This window comes from Rhodamnia argentea, chromosome 3, assembly GCF_020921035.1.
Source record: "Rhodamnia argentea isolate NSW1041297 chromosome 3, ASM2092103v1, whole genome shotgun sequence".
Lineage (NCBI taxonomy): Eukaryota > Viridiplantae > Streptophyta > Magnoliopsida > Myrtales > Myrtaceae > Rhodamnia > Rhodamnia argentea.
The window spans coordinates 8,375,390-8,392,463 of NC_063152.1; the positions used below are offsets into that span (position 1 = coordinate 8,375,390).

The 17,074-nt window shown below is 40.7% G+C and overlaps 3 pseudogenes; all 3 read right to left on the reverse strand.

Annotated features, from left to right (window-relative positions):
- Nucleotides 1–17,074, reverse strand: part of LOC125314374 — a 413,124-nt pseudogene that overhangs the window by 113,729 nt on the left and 282,321 nt on the right.
- Nucleotides 520–5,287, reverse strand: LOC125314385 (annotated as a pseudogene).
- On the reverse strand, nt 14,198–16,456 carry LOC125314039 (annotated as a pseudogene).

Sequence of the window (17,074 nt, forward strand, 5' to 3'; positions counted from 1 at the left end):
CACCTTAGTTCACCTTGACATTTGAAGTTAGATTTTTGTTTCAAACGAGTCGATTTTGGTTAGGTCCAAAACGAGTCGGTGATGGTTCACTATAATCTTTTCGCATGAAAAAAACAAGTCGATTTAGATCGGATACATTTTCAACCCATCTAAACCCAACCCGACCCGACTCGCTATAGGTGTCAAAGCCCACCAATGAGCTCTTTGACACACCTGTGCATGAAAAAATACTATTGTCCATTTTAACCCGTCACATGATAAAACATGATGCTTACGATTGTAGTCATGTGACGCATTAGAGAATAATAATCATCAATATGCATATCTACGAAAATTAGTCGGATATACCACGTTAATCAAACGACCAAACACATGTACATTGCCCTAACGAAGAGAGAATCGGTATGCCACGACATTTTCCCGTGGACCGGTCCTGCTTTTCGACAAGTTTAACAATACTTCGTCTAAATCCTATCAAAGTACCCTTTGCATGAAAAGATTATCATTTGGTCACCATCATTCATCATACATTAGTTACATCGAAACAAACCCCAGCCGAGACAAACTCATGCTCTACTTTGAGCGACTGCCCAAAGCTATGCCGCAAATCGCTATAACTTGTTACAAATCGCGAGAGCTCAACATTGCTGAATCACTGCAGATCATGGATTTGCCTCTGCCATCAATCATTCAATATTTCCGATCCGTGAAAGACGTGATATAGATTGATGCAAAGTTTTTAAGAATTCTCAAGAATCCTGTTGCCCCTTTTCAGGGGACGCAGCCTCAAGATCAGCACCTCCATCTCCATCATCCACGCTGTTACGTGCGGAATCGAAAGGAAAGCTCCAGATTGAGAGACAGTTCTCATCACCTGCAAAAGACAAGACAATACAATGTAAACGAAGGGCAACAGTAAATTGTTGAGCTGATCAAAGGAGAGTGCCCACATGCACGGCTGGCAAGAGATATCCACTCTAATCCGTGTAATTAAACATGCCACAAATTTTATCCAAGTACATCATCGAAGAAAAGCAGAACAGTCTATGGCTGTTGAAACTAGCAAAAAAAAAACTTCAAGATGGCATAATCTTAGCTCGCCGAAGAACTTGAAAAACAAAAGGATATCTTTTCCCCAGGAAAATTCCAAACATTGGGCCGTAGAAGACCCTCAAGTGGGACTTTGGGGAAAAAAGGGAAGAACAAGAAGAAGAAAAAACGCAATGGAGGACGATCTTCTAGGGGACTTTGGGGAAAAATGGGAAGAACAAGATCAAGAAAAAACCAAATGGAGGATAACCTTCTAGGGCCCAATATTTTGATTGAATTAGCACAATCACCAAGGCGATCAATCAACAAGGCAAAGTGAAATATGCTGCAAGCTTTAACAGGAAAAGGTGGACATCTATGATACCCCTCAAATGAAATACTGCATCATCCTCCTCAGGAACCTCAAATCTTCAGTGCCCAGAAGAAGAAGCAGCCATCGGCAGAAACGGATGAAAAGAGAAGCCATTTACTGTATCTGGATTATCACGGAAGACAAGGAAATGTCCATCATCAGGCAAATCAAGTACAACTAAACACAATACGCATAAATGGACAAGAAACCCTTCAATTACAAAGTATCAGACCTGATGCAGCCTGAAAGCCTGAAATCCACTGGCCAGTTTGAAGATCATATATATGAACTAGACCATCCTGATGGCAAAGAGTCAGAAAGAGTAGACTATTGACGATATAGTTCGCTACAAATGCAAAAGCAGCATGGTACCTGACCGCCTGTACCAAGATATCGACCTAGAGGTTCAACATCAAAGTATATACGCTGGTTGGTATCTTCAGATGACCGGTACAACCTATATAAACAATTGAGGGACAAAAAAAGTCACTTCAATGATACGGAAAAACAATAATGATAGCAAAAGCGATTACTTGAGGGGGGAAAAAAAAATCCGCCTTGGGAGAGGCATATTAGCAGGAAATATTCTACTTTCTTATCTAAGACCCAACATTTCATTAAAAATATGTTATTCAGTTGCATGGAAAGAGGAGCTTTGCTATCATTAGAAAACAATACTCACTTGTAGACGACATCAACAGCCTTACGAACATCCCAGCACATAATGAAAGGGTCCTACAAGAAATTTAAGAAGAGACATTGTCAAAGATAGACATGCCTAAAGTAAACAATGCATAAAGAATGTTTACCATGATTCCTGAAGGTTAAGTCCATCCCAAAACACTACAGTGGTTCTCGCACAAATTCAGAATTTAGACTCTGTTTGATCACAGGAAAAAGACAGAATTGAGACGAAATGTTTGTGCATTCATTTGGAGAGTGACTAGAATTAAATATGTTCTATCTTATCCGGCTTCACCAATTAACACACATCCCAAATCAGCGAGTGCCTGGCTACTTGGTAGGTCACTGTGTCTGGAAAGAACAGGGCAGGATCATGCGCGAACACACACACACACTCTCTCTACCAACCGAAACCACCACCCACCCCCCCCACCCCAAAAAAAAAAAAAAAAAAAAAAATAATTAAAAAAAAGCCACTCATCTTTTCCTCTTCCGCCACAATCGCCACCCCCAATTCAAACCAAAGCCATTCCCTGCCACCTAAGAGGAAAGCGTTCCACATTTAGCCTGTCATTCAAGCAAGTACAAGACATGAAAAAAGGATATGTTATCACGATTATCACCATTAGTAGCAGATTAAACAAATCTGCATATCTTAAGAGGCAACAACGAATTCAATCACTCATCATCACAAAGTAATTGTTCCAACGTTTATCTAATTAATCGATAAAAAAACTCTGGAAATGCCCAAATAAAATGCTTCCATCACACGCCATTGCATGAGAGAGAGAGAAAGAGAGGGAGAATGGTAGAGAGTCGTTCTATATATTTTCAAGAAAAGGAAAAGAGAAGGTTTAGAGTATTCTACCTTTCGTCCTCCAGTACACAAGTAGTTTCCATCTTTCGAAAATAACACCTGGAATTGCAAGCTTATCACCTATAATTTCTTGAGAAATAACTATCACATAAGGGAAATCCAACCTTCTGGCACTTACATGGGTAACCCCACCTTGTTGACCATGTAGGATGTACAAGAGTTCCATGTTATCTTCTCTGTAGATTGCAGTAGTCTGCCAGCATTCCAGTATGAGCTGGAGAGAAAGCAATGGCAGATATAATACCTGCACAAAAGCAATAGCCAGTAAGACACTAAATTCTTCCCTTTTATCTCGCGATCTCAATATTATCTTCAATCATTATATAATTAACATGCAAATCCAGGGCATTCAGCAGATATGCTATTTCCCTTTACATGCATTGTATATCAGCCCCATGGCAAAATAAACAGAAAAAATCAGCCTTACAATCCAAAGTATTCCATTGAAGTTGAAATACTCAATTCTTCTCGACTGGAGTTTTTGAATTCCTCTTTTATTTAACTTGTCAGACAAATATAAAGAAACAGCTAAACCTGGACAGGCACAACAATGCACCTGTTTGACCTTCTTTGTTTCCTTGAAGTGTTGAGTGCTTCTCAAAATCTCTGCCAGGGCGGTGTACGTCAAACACTCTTATGGATTTGTTATATCCAGCAAAGATCCTTCATATGAACAGAGGATGTAGGTTGAAACTTTAATAGACTTAAAACGCTGTAAACCCAGCATATAGAGAATAGCTCCAACAAACTAAATCATTCTTGATAACCGCAAAAACCACTAAGTAACCAAACACCGACATTTGGAAATTCGGATAGTAGAGCATAACCTACATCACCAAATGCTGATTTCTTTCAACAATAGAAGGTAAAGTAATGTACAATTTCAAGGGGAATTAGAGTGAATCGTTGACATGTGGGAATTTAAGAGTCTTCAAATGGAATGCTAACCTTACTTGTTCCCCGTAGGATTAAATGCAATTGAAAATGCAGCTGTAATTTCATCCACAGCATCATAAGCCCTGTACGTGCAACGTAGCTGCAATGTCAATTGTACAAGTCAATAAAATTTCCTTTTTCTTGTCAAGACAATTGTACCAGAAGTTGTACAAAGAAGATTGTAAAGGAGAAAATGAGGGGTATGCAGACAACAGAGTAGCTACAAAGCATGTCTAAGATGAGTGATAAGCTCAGGGTCCACAACTTCAGTGTACCCCTAAATAACTATATGGCTTCCATAAAGTCTCCCTAGAGTTCTTGAAACCTCTAAACTAAGCTTAACAATTCTGACCTGTCCAGTAGTAGCATCCCAGACATGAATTGGAAGATCACGAGTAGTTGACGCAAATACACAGCTAACTGGGTCTGAAATATGAAAATCTTCCACACTCAATTCTAGCTGTAGCTAATTACCAGAAGAAAATTAACTATAGCTGAAAATATAACCATGTTACGTAAAAGAAGAGTAAAATTTAAAGAGACAACCTGTAGCAGACATGTATGGGTACCAACAGAAATCATAAACCGATTCCCCTTCTGTCACAACAAGATTTGCTGTGAAGGAATCTGCAACCAAAGAGAACTACATGAGACATAGACCACCCAATGTCTGGATTTGCTAATATGTGGTTGTAGATATTACTAGCAAAATAGTCTCAGCAGTCCTAAAGCTAACATCTTTTCAAGCTACTTAAATACACAGAAACAACACACATACTAAATGACCCCAAACTCCTTGCGAACGTGTACCTTGATCAACATCAGACGAAATTGCCTTTGCGCTGTGGTCAACCCCATAGTCTGGTCTGATCATGAAACACAGCAATTAAAGTACGACCAACATCGCCACTTCTCGTGAACGACTAAACATAAAAAGGAACAGAAAAATCAGCAAGCACCACCATTGTCCCAAAACAAACTTACAAAGTGAACACACGAAGTGTATTGTCCTCTGAACTACTGAGAAAGCAAGTCCCATCAGGTGACCTAACGAAGCCCAAAAAAGAAGAGGTAATCATCGCTCCAAAAGCCACAGCACTACTCAGAATGCGGACAACCAAACACCCATCAAGGGAAAACGAAAAATTATGCACCATTTGACGCCTTTCAGAAAGTTGTTCGGCTTCTGGTCAGTTCTGAACTGTTTGTGGAAATGATAGGCTCTTTGAGGAGGGACATCGAACCGAATCGCGGGCCATGAGTAGTCTTGATGAGCGGCCACTGTGGGTTCGTCGAGCGGGCTCAGTTGACGCTGCTCTTCTTCTTCAACCATCCTCGTGCGAGAGAAAAGAGTGTGTGTTGAAGAGCGTCAAGCACGAGCCGTGACAGATTTCTCGAGGGGTCGCCGGCGAGTTGAAATCTGATTTTTCCAACAAGTGTATGGGCCGCCAACGGGCCAAAAGAAACGGCAAGTAATAAGGCAGCTTTTATGTGGCTAGTTACGATACATTTACCCTAAATTTTTTTTTATGACACAAAAAATCTTAAATTTATATTCATGTAACACATTTATCTCAAATTTTTACCCATGCGACATATTTACCCCAAATTTTTTATTATGACACTAAAAACCCTAAACTTGTAGGCATATGACATATTTATTCTAAATTTTGAGGTAAATGAGTCACACGAATCCAAGTTTAGGATTTTTGATGTCATAAAAAAATAATTTGGGATAAATATGTCCCATTGGTATAAGTTTAGGGTTTTCGGTATCATAAGAAAAAGTTTGAGATTTTTGATGTGACAAAAAAAAAAGTTTAGGGTAAATGTATTACGGTTGATATAGTTTAGGGTTAAAATTTATGCAAGTAAAATAGGGTCTAAAATAAAAAATAAAAAAGAAGGTGTAAAATTTTGATCAAACAAAAAAATAGGGTCTTAAATTTCGAATGAAACGGTAGCTAGAATTGAGGTATTTTCTTTGGAACCCTAAAATGGCAACGTTAAGAGTCACGTCTTACTTCTTTTGGGCAGCAAAGAAGCACTTCGAGTTTTGTCATTTGAAATCAAACGCAATTGAAGGAGCTACTTGCTTGCTTATTCATAAATTTGCGAGCACTGCAAGGAGTTGTTGCTTCACTTGAAAACAAGGAGTTGTGTTGAAACTAAAATCAAATTGTAATGATGTCTATATAGTTAAGCATAAATACGTGAAATAAAATACATATTATGATACTCGGGATTTCGTGTGACCTTCCAACAATGCACATAAATAAGGAAAAATTTCAATTAGGAGCCTAAAGTGCCCTTATTTCTCAAATAATGGGTTGAAATGAATTTTGCTTTAAATAAGAGCCTGAAGTGGTCATTATCTCAAATAAAAGCATGAAGTGGTCATATTAGTCTTAAAGAAGGGCTTGACTTGGCCGGCCAAAGGACAATTTCGTCTTTTTACTTTTTATTTATTTTTTCAACTTTTCAACTTTTTTTTCTTTTTTTCCTCCTCCTGCTACCATCGGATTGGTGGAAGTTGCTGGATTCGGGGGAGGGATGCCCTCAGCTGGGCAAGCGAGGGCGAACCACAACAAATCCGGCGAGGACCATACTCAGAGTTTTCGACAACCGACTCGCTGCCAATGGATCCTATCCCTTCTTAGGAAAGGCATGTTCAAAAACTATTCTACTTTCTCATCTAAAGACTCAACATTTCAGTAAGAATATGTCATCCAGTTGGACGGAAATAGAAGCTTTGCTATCCCTAGAAAACAACACTCAATTGTAGACAACATCAACAGCCTTGCGAACACCCCCAACACATGATAAAAGGGTCCTACAAGAAATTTAAGAAGAGACATTGTTAGAGACAAACATACCTAATGTAGAAATAACGCTTAACGAATGTTTGCTCATGATTCGTGAATGCTAAGTCCATCCAAAATGCTCCAGTGGTTTTTCTCACAAATTGGGAACTTAAGATTACTGTGTTTGATCACAAGATAAAGACAGAATTGATACGAAAATACTTTTCGATTCAACCTGGAGAGCTAGTACATGAAAGAATTAGACATGTTCTCATATCTTATCCTGGTTCATGTCCCGTATTAGTTAGTGTCTTGTCACTTGCTAGGTCACCGTGTCTGGAAAGAACCGGGGAGAGGATCATGCACACTCTTTTCCGCTTCCGCCACAATCCCCACCCCCAACTCAAACCCCAAAGCAAATTCCCTTCCACCTAAGAGAAAAAGCTTTCCACGTTTATCTTGTCCTTTGTTGTTGGGACTTTATATCTGGCTCCATATTTGGGTATATCCAATCTGATGGGACTTTGCATTTTGCCAAAGAGGACACCATAACTCCTATTAGCTTGTATAAAAACCAAAGAACATTCAAGCAAAGTCCAAGACGTGAAAAGAAAAAAAAAATGATATCTTCCCATGATAATCACTACTAGAAGCAGACGGAATAAATTCGCATACCTTAGACGCAACGACGAATTCAATCACTCAACATCGCAAAGTAATTTTTTCCAACTTTTATCTGATTAATTGACAACAAAACCTCTATAAATGTCCAATTAAAATGTTACCATCACACGCCATTGCATGGGAGAGAGGGAGACTAGTAGAGAGTCGTTGTATTTGTTCCCAAGGACGGGAAAAGAGAAGGTTTAGAGCATCCAACCTTTCGCTCCATCTTTCAAAAATAACACCCGGAATTGCAAGCTTATCACCTATAATTTCTTGAGGAATAACCATCACATGGGTAACCCCATCTTGTTGACCATGTAAGATGTATAAGAGCTCCATGTTATCTTCTCCGTCGAATCCAATAGTCCGGCTTTAGGAAGGGAACGAGGGATCTTGTGATCGTGAGCTGGAGAGAAAGTAATGGCAGATATCATACCCGCATAAAAGCAATAGAGAGTAAGATACTCAATTCTTCCCCGTTATCTTGTGATCGTGATGTTATCTTGGATAACGATACGCATGGAAATTCAGGGCATTGAGGAGATCTGTTATCTTACTTTGCATGCAAAATAAAACAGAAAAAGTCAGCCTTCCAACCTTCTTTGTTTCCTTGAAGTTTTGAGTGCTTCTCAAAATCCCAACCAGGACAACGTAAGTCAAAACACTCTAGTGGATTTGTTATAAGCAGCAAATGTGACATCCCGTAATCCGGCTCGTTTTGAAGCCTTGAATAAATGAAAAGTCTCATCGATGTATTTCAGTCGAATCTCACTCGGAATTGATCCCTCTCGAGCGGACTAACCAAATGGGAATGTCTACCTAGGAAAATCAAGTACGTAGACCTAAGAACTTGATCTTGGACTGATTCTTTGGTCATGAAAATTGTCGAGGGAATATTTTGGACCAATATAGGCCGATCCTAGAATAATTAAGGAACGATTTGGGTAATACCCTACGCTTGGATCACGGGTGATTCCGTTCGACTTCGTGTGGGTTCCGAACGTCCCCGAATTATTTTCTAACGATCGTGTCCATCGGGACTAGTGATTGACCCTCGCAATTGAATGACAACCAAGGTCGTCGGGGCTCGAGTAATTCTTAAACGTGATTTTAATCACGGGTCGATACGCGTAACTCCTAAAAGCCGCCCGTTAGTTTGAGATACGCTGAAAATTCTATTGATCGAGATTGATCGCGAATCGAGCTTCAGAATTTGACGTCGGACCTTCGGGGGTTTCAATAAATAAAATTTTGGACGTTTCCTCATCCTGTGTGAAATTCTTTCGCGGTTCGCCCCAAAGAGGTTCGGGAAAAGTATATTTGATCTGGATATGGGAAAGGACCCATTTTCCCTCGAAAAATACCCCATTTTCCACTTGGAACAAAGGGTATTTTGGCCATTTTCCCTTTTGGCCGAGATTGACTAGTCAATGTGGGGAGAAAATTATCTTTCCCTCTTGACTTTGTGGGCATAATGAATTATTATTAACCTATATTAATTATTATATTGGCCCTCTTCTTCTTCATTATCCAAGAACCCACTCTCTCTCTAGCTCACTTTCTCTCTACCTCACTCTCTCTCCCTCTCCCTCACTTGGCCGAACACCCTCTCTCTCACCCTCCATTGCCGAAAATTCTTTGAGCTCTCCCCGGAGTCGCTTTGGACCACTTGAAGTTGCTAGATCGTCGACGAGTCCCCGGCCGTGCAAGGATCGTCGGAACCGCCACTTGGTTCGATCTTTTCCTCAACCGTTCAACGGACGTTTTGCGAGTTTTTGAGGTAGGATTGTTTCTAAACCTAAATTAGATAACTAGGGTGCTAAAAGACCATGAAATTGTGAATTTTTGATGAAGAAATTGGTGAATTTGAGGGTGGAATTGTGCTGGCCGAAAATTGCAGATTTGGAGGAGAGAGAAAGCTTGTTCTTGCATGAATAGTAAAGTCAAGAAGATAATTGTTGGTCAAAGTTTAACTATGGTTACTTTATGCTATTTATTAATCATGGTTAGGTTAGTATTTGACTCTAGTTAATTTTTGAACCATGGTTAGTTAATATATTAACTAGGGTTACTTTTATGTGATATAAAGTTGTTATGCCATGGTACCAATTAAATGTGGCATGATTACTATAGTTTAGTACTATAGTCGTAAATTAATTATATGTTAGAAAATTATTATTGTTCGGCTGTGATAAATTTCCACGTTAATATAATTTTAATGGCACGTGAGTTATAAATTGTTACGTTAGCATAATATGGTCGCATGGCCTGGATTGGATATTATGGTAGCATAAATTGATCGGGTAGTCCGGATTGATTCTTGGATTAGTGTGAATTGATCGGATGATCCCGAATTATTAATTCTCTAACGTGAGTGAATTACGTGATCCCGAACGATTCTAAGAAAATGTGAGGGTCGTATTCAATCGGGTTGTCCGAGGCCAAAGTGAGCCGTATTTGTCCGATTGTCCGAGACCGAGAAAATGTGAGGATCGTATTCAATCAAGTCGTCCGAGGCCAAAGTGAGCCGTATTCGTCCGATTGTCCGAGACCGAGAAAGTATGAAAGCCGTGTTCAATTAAGTCGTCCGAGACCAAAGTGAGTCATGTTCGACTAATTGTCCGAGACTTAATTCGGTCGTGTTCCTATGTGTCCGAGACCGAGATTTATGGGTCGTATTCCTTTGTGTCCGAGACCCTGCTATATATATAGAACCGTGTTCCATAAAGGTCCGAGGCTCAATGTTATGAATTTATGTGATGGCGGTGGAGTAATGTGGAATATTGTGGAGTAGCGTGGAATATTTCTAGAGTAGCGTGGAATATTTTGGAGTAACGTGGAATATTTTCGGAGTAACATAGAAATTTTCGGAGTAATGTGGATATTTATATTATGGCCGGATGTGTTAAAAACGGGCCCCGGAGCACGTGGAATATTTTATTGTCGGGCTGAGGCGTGGAACGCCGAAACGGGAGTAACGTAGAATATTTGAGAAGGTGTGGGAATTTTCGGAGAAAGAATGGAATCTTCTGGAATTTAATTGTGGAATTTTTGGGTAAGAAAGAAAGAGTTGTTGGAATTTGTTATTCACCTAAGTTGTGTCTGGAGGCACTAACGACTTGATATAGGGTTAGAGATTTTCCTATTGAGATTTTATCTCACCCCGTCGTGGGTTCGTTGTTTTTCGGACCTTTTGCCTCAGCCATGAATGACCCCGCCTCAAAGGTTCGGGATCCCTCGGGACATGGAAACCGTGGTGACGGAGTACCCAATAGGAGAGGACAAGGTGTATTATAGGCACGTGACTATGATATTGGTGGATACCGGAGAGCCTTTTTGGAAGACTCATACGTACGTGGGGTGGACGTACCGCCACGGGGATTTGCTAGTGGGACCATTGACAGGCTTTGACATCCCCTATGACGGTGTTGGGGAGTGGGACCCTACTAGTACTTCCCCTCCGGACGGTGTAGTGGTTCACCCGGATGCTGGTCCCGATGACGTGGAGCTTAGCCCGGAGGTCGTGGCGCCCGAAGAGGATGGGGACGTTGTGAAGCCTTCCGATGCGGAGCAGCCACCGCAGTAGGATGAGGCTTAGGATAGTCGGCCCCTCGGTTTTTGTGGAGTATTGTATTTTAGTTGTGTAGCGGGTTTCGACCACGTGTCTTTTGTTATAGGTGGTCACGGGCTTGTACAGTGGCCCCTGAAGCCTTAAGTTTGTTGGTTTGTAACAACTATGTATATATATACATATGTATGTTTTTACCATCCCAAGTTATCGTAGTTTTGTTGGTTTTCTGTACGGGGGTTGTTGTTGCTTCTGCATGCGAAATTTCATTTTGTTGGCCCGAGGATCCTGGAGAACCGTACGCAAGCGAGGCCAGGTGGGATGTCGACGGTTCGTAGGGTTCGGGTCGTGACAGCAAAGATCTCACACGTGAACCGGGGATGCAAGTTGAAATTTTATTAGACTTGAAATGCTATGAACCCTACGTAAAGAGAATAGCTCCAACATACTAAATCGTTTATGATAACAGCAAAAACAACTGAGCAACCAACCACGGACATTCTGAAATTCTGGTGGTGGAGTATAATCAAAATCACCAAATGCTGATTTCTTTCAACAATAGAAGGTAAAAAGTAATGTACGAATTCAAAAGAAAATTTCAAGGGGAAATAGAATGGACCTTTAACCCAAGGAAATTAAGAGTTTTAAAATAGAATGTTAACCTTACTTGTTCCCCCCAGAATTGCAATTGAAAATGCTAAGGGATATGCAGATGACTGAGTTACTATGAACCATTTCTAAGATGTGTGATTAGCTCGGACTCCACAACTATCTAGCTCAAAAGATAAGGTTTTCTCGCACTCTTATGCTACACAGGTGTTGAAGAGCATCGAGCACGAGCTATGACACTTTTCTTGAGTTTTGGCTTCGTTGAACCTCCCTCTTTTGAGTTCGTTAAAGGGCGCTAAAATAAAATGGGAATAAATGATAATAAACTAAACTCGAAATTAAGGTTCCATTTATTTCGTGAAAAATAAATGATTTTAAAAATATTTTTCTCAAAATGATCACTTTTATCGTTTACAAAAACTAATGAACATAAATTATTTTCATCGTTTATGCAAATACTTAGATATAAATAAAAATATTTTCCATTGACCGTTTATTTTCATCATGTGGAAGAAGGAGGAGCACAAAGCAGCAGTCTGGTGATATTCCTGCAGTAGTTCCGTGATTTGCTTGTGTTCATGTGGATGGAAGGATGAGCTAGCAGCGGCACGGTGGTTCGGTCTCGTGGTGGGCCTCTCGCGTAGGAGTCCGAGCGAGCAGATTTCTAATTCGTTTAACTCTCGGATCGTGGGTTTCGGCTTGCATGTTGCCAATGTTCTTTGCATGCTACTTTTGTTGGTTTGCTTGATATCCTAGAGCTGTCGGATGAGTGAAATTGAGAGAGGAAGAGAGTTCGGTGGGGTTGTCACGAAATGAAAACGAAGAAGAGGAAGAGGAGATGGTGGCTTGAAGGTTCCTATGCCACATGGGGAGGGAGGTGTCGTCCATGAAAGAAGAGAGGGGTGAGGTGTCATTTTCGCTCCGTCGGGTTCCAATTTCACATATTTTTTAACTCTATGGGGTCCAAATTATACCATAGTGTATCCTAAAAAATATCGTTTTTACTACGTACTTGAGTCCAATAAGTACTAATCCACTCATAACTTAAGTTGGTGGAAAAATGGGGTCGTTATTGTGCATGTCTTGTTTAAATATTTATCAATTGGAATCATATTTACATTAACCTTACTTTGATTTTTTTTTATATAGATAGAGTAGTTATGAATACATAGTGCTCTTATACAAAACAAATAAAATTTTCTCGCTTTCATCTACCTTCGGGTGAATTTTTTCTAATGAACAAAAGGAATTGAAAAAAAAAAAATAGTGTTGTTTATTTCTTCGAATTAAAAATTTGACTATTCAAAAAATATTCGATATGGAAATCGATTTTTTTTTATATTTTATATAAAAATACTATTTTATTCTAATTTTAATATACTAGTTAACTAAACTATTCTATTAGTTATAATAAACTATAATATTAGTTATATTAGGGCTATATGGACTCGAACTGTAGTCCTTTGTGGTAAAACAGATCAAACTAATTATTATCAGAATTATTCGAATTGTTTCAAAGACCCAACATGACTCTTTTTTGTTTTTTTTTGCATTGGGCTCTTTCATTAACCAATCGAAATACCAATTAGTCCACCATCTTTTTTCTTGCCAATAAGGAGATGGCTCCATGTGCTCTGAGTCATTATTTTGGTTTCAATTCAGGAGCACAACCAAAGTGTTTCAAAAAAGGGTTATCTTGATGTAAGTCTGCTTCTTGTCGAGATTAACCTAAGATAAGAGGATTTTCATGGGATTCTTTTTCCCATTAATGTATCGTAATCACTAGGGAGATTTCATCCATTGTCTGCTCATTTCAGTATTTGATGTACCACAGAAATGAAATTAAGAATATTAAATCTATATCAAAGAAAGTTTGAACTTTTGAAATCGGGGTATGCGTTGTCATTTATACATTGTGATTAGTAACATTGGTAAATTAGTTTAAGGTACGGAAAGAGAGATATTCAAACCCTCGATAAACAAAAGACTACGTAGCAGTTTCAATGCTACCCCTTGCACCACTCGGTCAACTCTCCTACAGAGGCTATGATGATCATATCTTACATAGCAGTTCCAATGCTACCTCTTGCACCACTCGGCCAACTCTCCTACAGAGGCTATGATGATCATATCCTACAAAAGGGCACATGGTTGAATGAACGATGGCGGACACCATTATTCATCTTCATCAAAGTTTAGAAGAAAATCTTTGGGGCGATTGGCTTCCCATAGAGGATGTCTCTGATCCTAAACCTATTCACTGTGGCAGAGGCCCACGGGCCAGAACCGTCTCTACCAAGGCGGAAAAGGCTCGAATGGATCATCTTGCCAGTGTAAGCATCTTAGCGCACAAAGTTATAGACAAAAAAGGAGGTCGGTGGCAAATAGTCCAGATGGATCGCCATCGCTTTGAGAGGACGCAGGTCTTAACAATGTCTTCAATGCTGCGAGAAGGATAGATGTGGCTGATTATGGCTTCGCGCAAAGGCGTTGTTGAAATTGTGGAGACAAAATTGTCAGGTTCGTGCTCGATTTCGTTTCGAAGGAGAAGGTTTGCTTCGTTTTGCAAGATTCGGTGGCTCGCCACAAGAATTTGCCTTGGATTATGCTGTGGGCAGAGCTCTCGGCCATGAATTTCACTTCCCAGGTTTCTATGAGTCCTGCCACCAAAACAGCTTTGAAAAAAAGGACGCCTCTTTGAAAGAATGATTGAAGATGACTTCAGCATTTTGGGAACCTCTTCGATAGCTGAGCACATTTTGGCGTTCGCCAAGTAGTTCCCAAAGAACAACGGCTTCATAGTCTCTTAGTCCATAATGCGCGGGCAATTCAGCCTTGATAATCAACTTCTCCAGAACAAGTGCTTCTTCAAGAAGAAACTTAATCACTGCGAGTAGATGTTTCGACCAAAAGCAATCAGCTCCAAAGCCGATTATCTCAACTCTCTTGAGATGTTTCGCCAAACATTCAAAGTTCCCCTTCCTTGAGCACAAAAAATCTTCTTCCTCAAAGTTAAAATGGTCTTTGGATTCATGAAGCTCAAACTGCACATGAATACCCCATGTAAGAAATTTTGCACTAGATGTGTGGGTCCACAAGGATAAAAAAGAAAAAATTCAACGGCTCACTAAAATATCACACAAACAACCTTCATTTGCCCACCATAAATGCTAGTTAGTTTTACTTTGTATCGAGTCTCGATCAATTTGAGCTCTTAAAGTCGTCCACACAATAAAATATCTTCTCTTTCTAGGTGCTCATTGCTACCCTATTAGTTCAAGATCCAAACCTACATGGCAGCCAAAGAACCTCCAGTAAAACACTGCAGTTACTTTAGCTGCACAGATGTTATGTAGACTGACCGAAGTTACAGGCAATTTTCAATTGCTAAAACTAGTAAGGGTTTGAAGTTGATCATCTTCATGTGCTTCTAAAGCTTTAATTCACTGTTTAAACATCTGTGCAAAAGAAAATTCAGCACAAGAAGCGAGATGAAAGTTTCATAGCAAAGGAACAAACCAGCACGTTGCTGCAGCCAGCCAGGCGTATGACTAATTTTTCAAGGCACAGTGAACTTCGTAGCAGGTGTGCTATCCCAGGAAGTTCCCAACGATAAACTGGTGCAAGTAGTGTCAAATTCTGACATTTTGACAATGGAGATGGCACTCCTCCCATCTATCAAAGGGACAGAATCTAAGAACATTGAGCAAGCAACATAGAAAATTTTGACTATACTTTCTTTCCTGTTATAAGATGAATGAAGGCTAACAAAAATTAAAGTCCATCCAAATACCTTATACCCTGACTCTGTCTCCCACGAGTTCACAATGATACATCTTGATGGAAGACTAGAATGCCAGGGAGAGCTGTAGTTGCTCAACCGGGGCAACAAACAGCACTAAAACGGTGCTAATCACCGACCGCATTCAACACGAGCAAGTCTTATAAAGGTAAAAATACCGAGCTCGTACCTGCAAACATGGACAGCCGATGGCGATTGTGGGAACTCCGCGCAGCTTCTCACAGAGTCCCTTCAAAACGTCACAGGGCATCCTCCTCACAGGAGACTCGAGAAAATATAACTTGGCTTCAACCAAAGATGATACATCCTCAAGTATAAGCATGGAACTATTAGGTCAATACCCTGATACCCGCAGCGACAGCAAATGCGGAGCCCAGAGTTTCTCCATGTTCGAGTACTCTACAATATCGTGGCGGAAGAGTACCAACTCTTTCACACTCGTCGAATCTATTCTAATGTTCTTCAACCCCCCGCCATACTCCAACTCGAGGGACTCTAAAACAGGGCTTCCCCTGAGAATTCCTTCCAAAATATCATCACTCAACTCAGCGTATTTTATACACAAGACCTTAAGACAAGGCCACCTGATACTAGTACCCGACGAAAAACAGCAGAAACGGACTTCCAGACGTACCAACCAACTCAAGCAACACACGAACCGCGGCAGTGTGTACGAGAATAGCGAATCGCTCAGCCACAGGCAGAGATCCTCCACGCGGCGCGCCTCCGCGAAGCGGAGCCAGAAGTCAAGCTTGGGGGAGTTGGCCGCGTCGCACTCGAAGCCGATGACGTGGAACCTCTTCACCGTCGGGGAGGTGCTCTGGAGCAGGACGCTGTCGACGAGGGACGACAGGTCCGATAGTTTAAGGGGCTTGTGGTCTCCATTGAAGACGAGGTGCGCGGTGCTGGTCCAAATGGACTGCCAGCGCTTGGAGAGGACGCTGGTCTTGACGACGTCCTCGAGCGGCAGAAATGAGAAGATGTGGTGGATCACGGCGTCCGGCAAGGCGCTAATGAGATCCCTAGGGCTCAACGGAGGAGGAGGAGGAGCTCGGTTTCCTTCGGTGCGAGTGGGCCTGTCGCCGCCGTGGACGGAGGTCTCCGCCATGGGATTGGAATCCTAGGGTTTCCGCGGATTTTCCCGCTGATTCGAAGGATTTTACTTTTTCCCGTCTTTTTACATGACGACGTAGCAAGACGAAGGTGAAGGATAATCAAGTAATTTTCCTTTGCTTCATTAAACAAGAAAAATTACAAAACAAATAGAGTGAAAATTAGATGGCCTCGAATGTGAAAGATGAATTGGAAGGACAAAAACTAAATTTAAGCTTAGTGAAAAAAGGGTGTTAATTAATCTATACTAATTATGTATAACTCGTTCTGTATGTATTTCATTCATCAAGCACTATGACAAATTTCCTAAATTCCTACATCCGTAACTCTCTATTCCTTGTCAACCCCGCCATCGGAGTCGCCATACTCGTCACTCGCCCCTCTCTACATCCGAACATACTCTAGAGTCGCGCCGCCTCCAACAAGCCGGGAATTTTCAACGTGATGTGTTTACACGGCGCCCAAATGAGCGTGCTCGGTTGAAGCTTAATCGATACCTTGTCATCAACAAATGGGACATGTTTAAACGCATATAATAAGTACGTCGTCGCTTATTGAACCTTCCAACACCCTTATTACATTTGTAGACACGTCGACACTTGCCCGGGTCGAT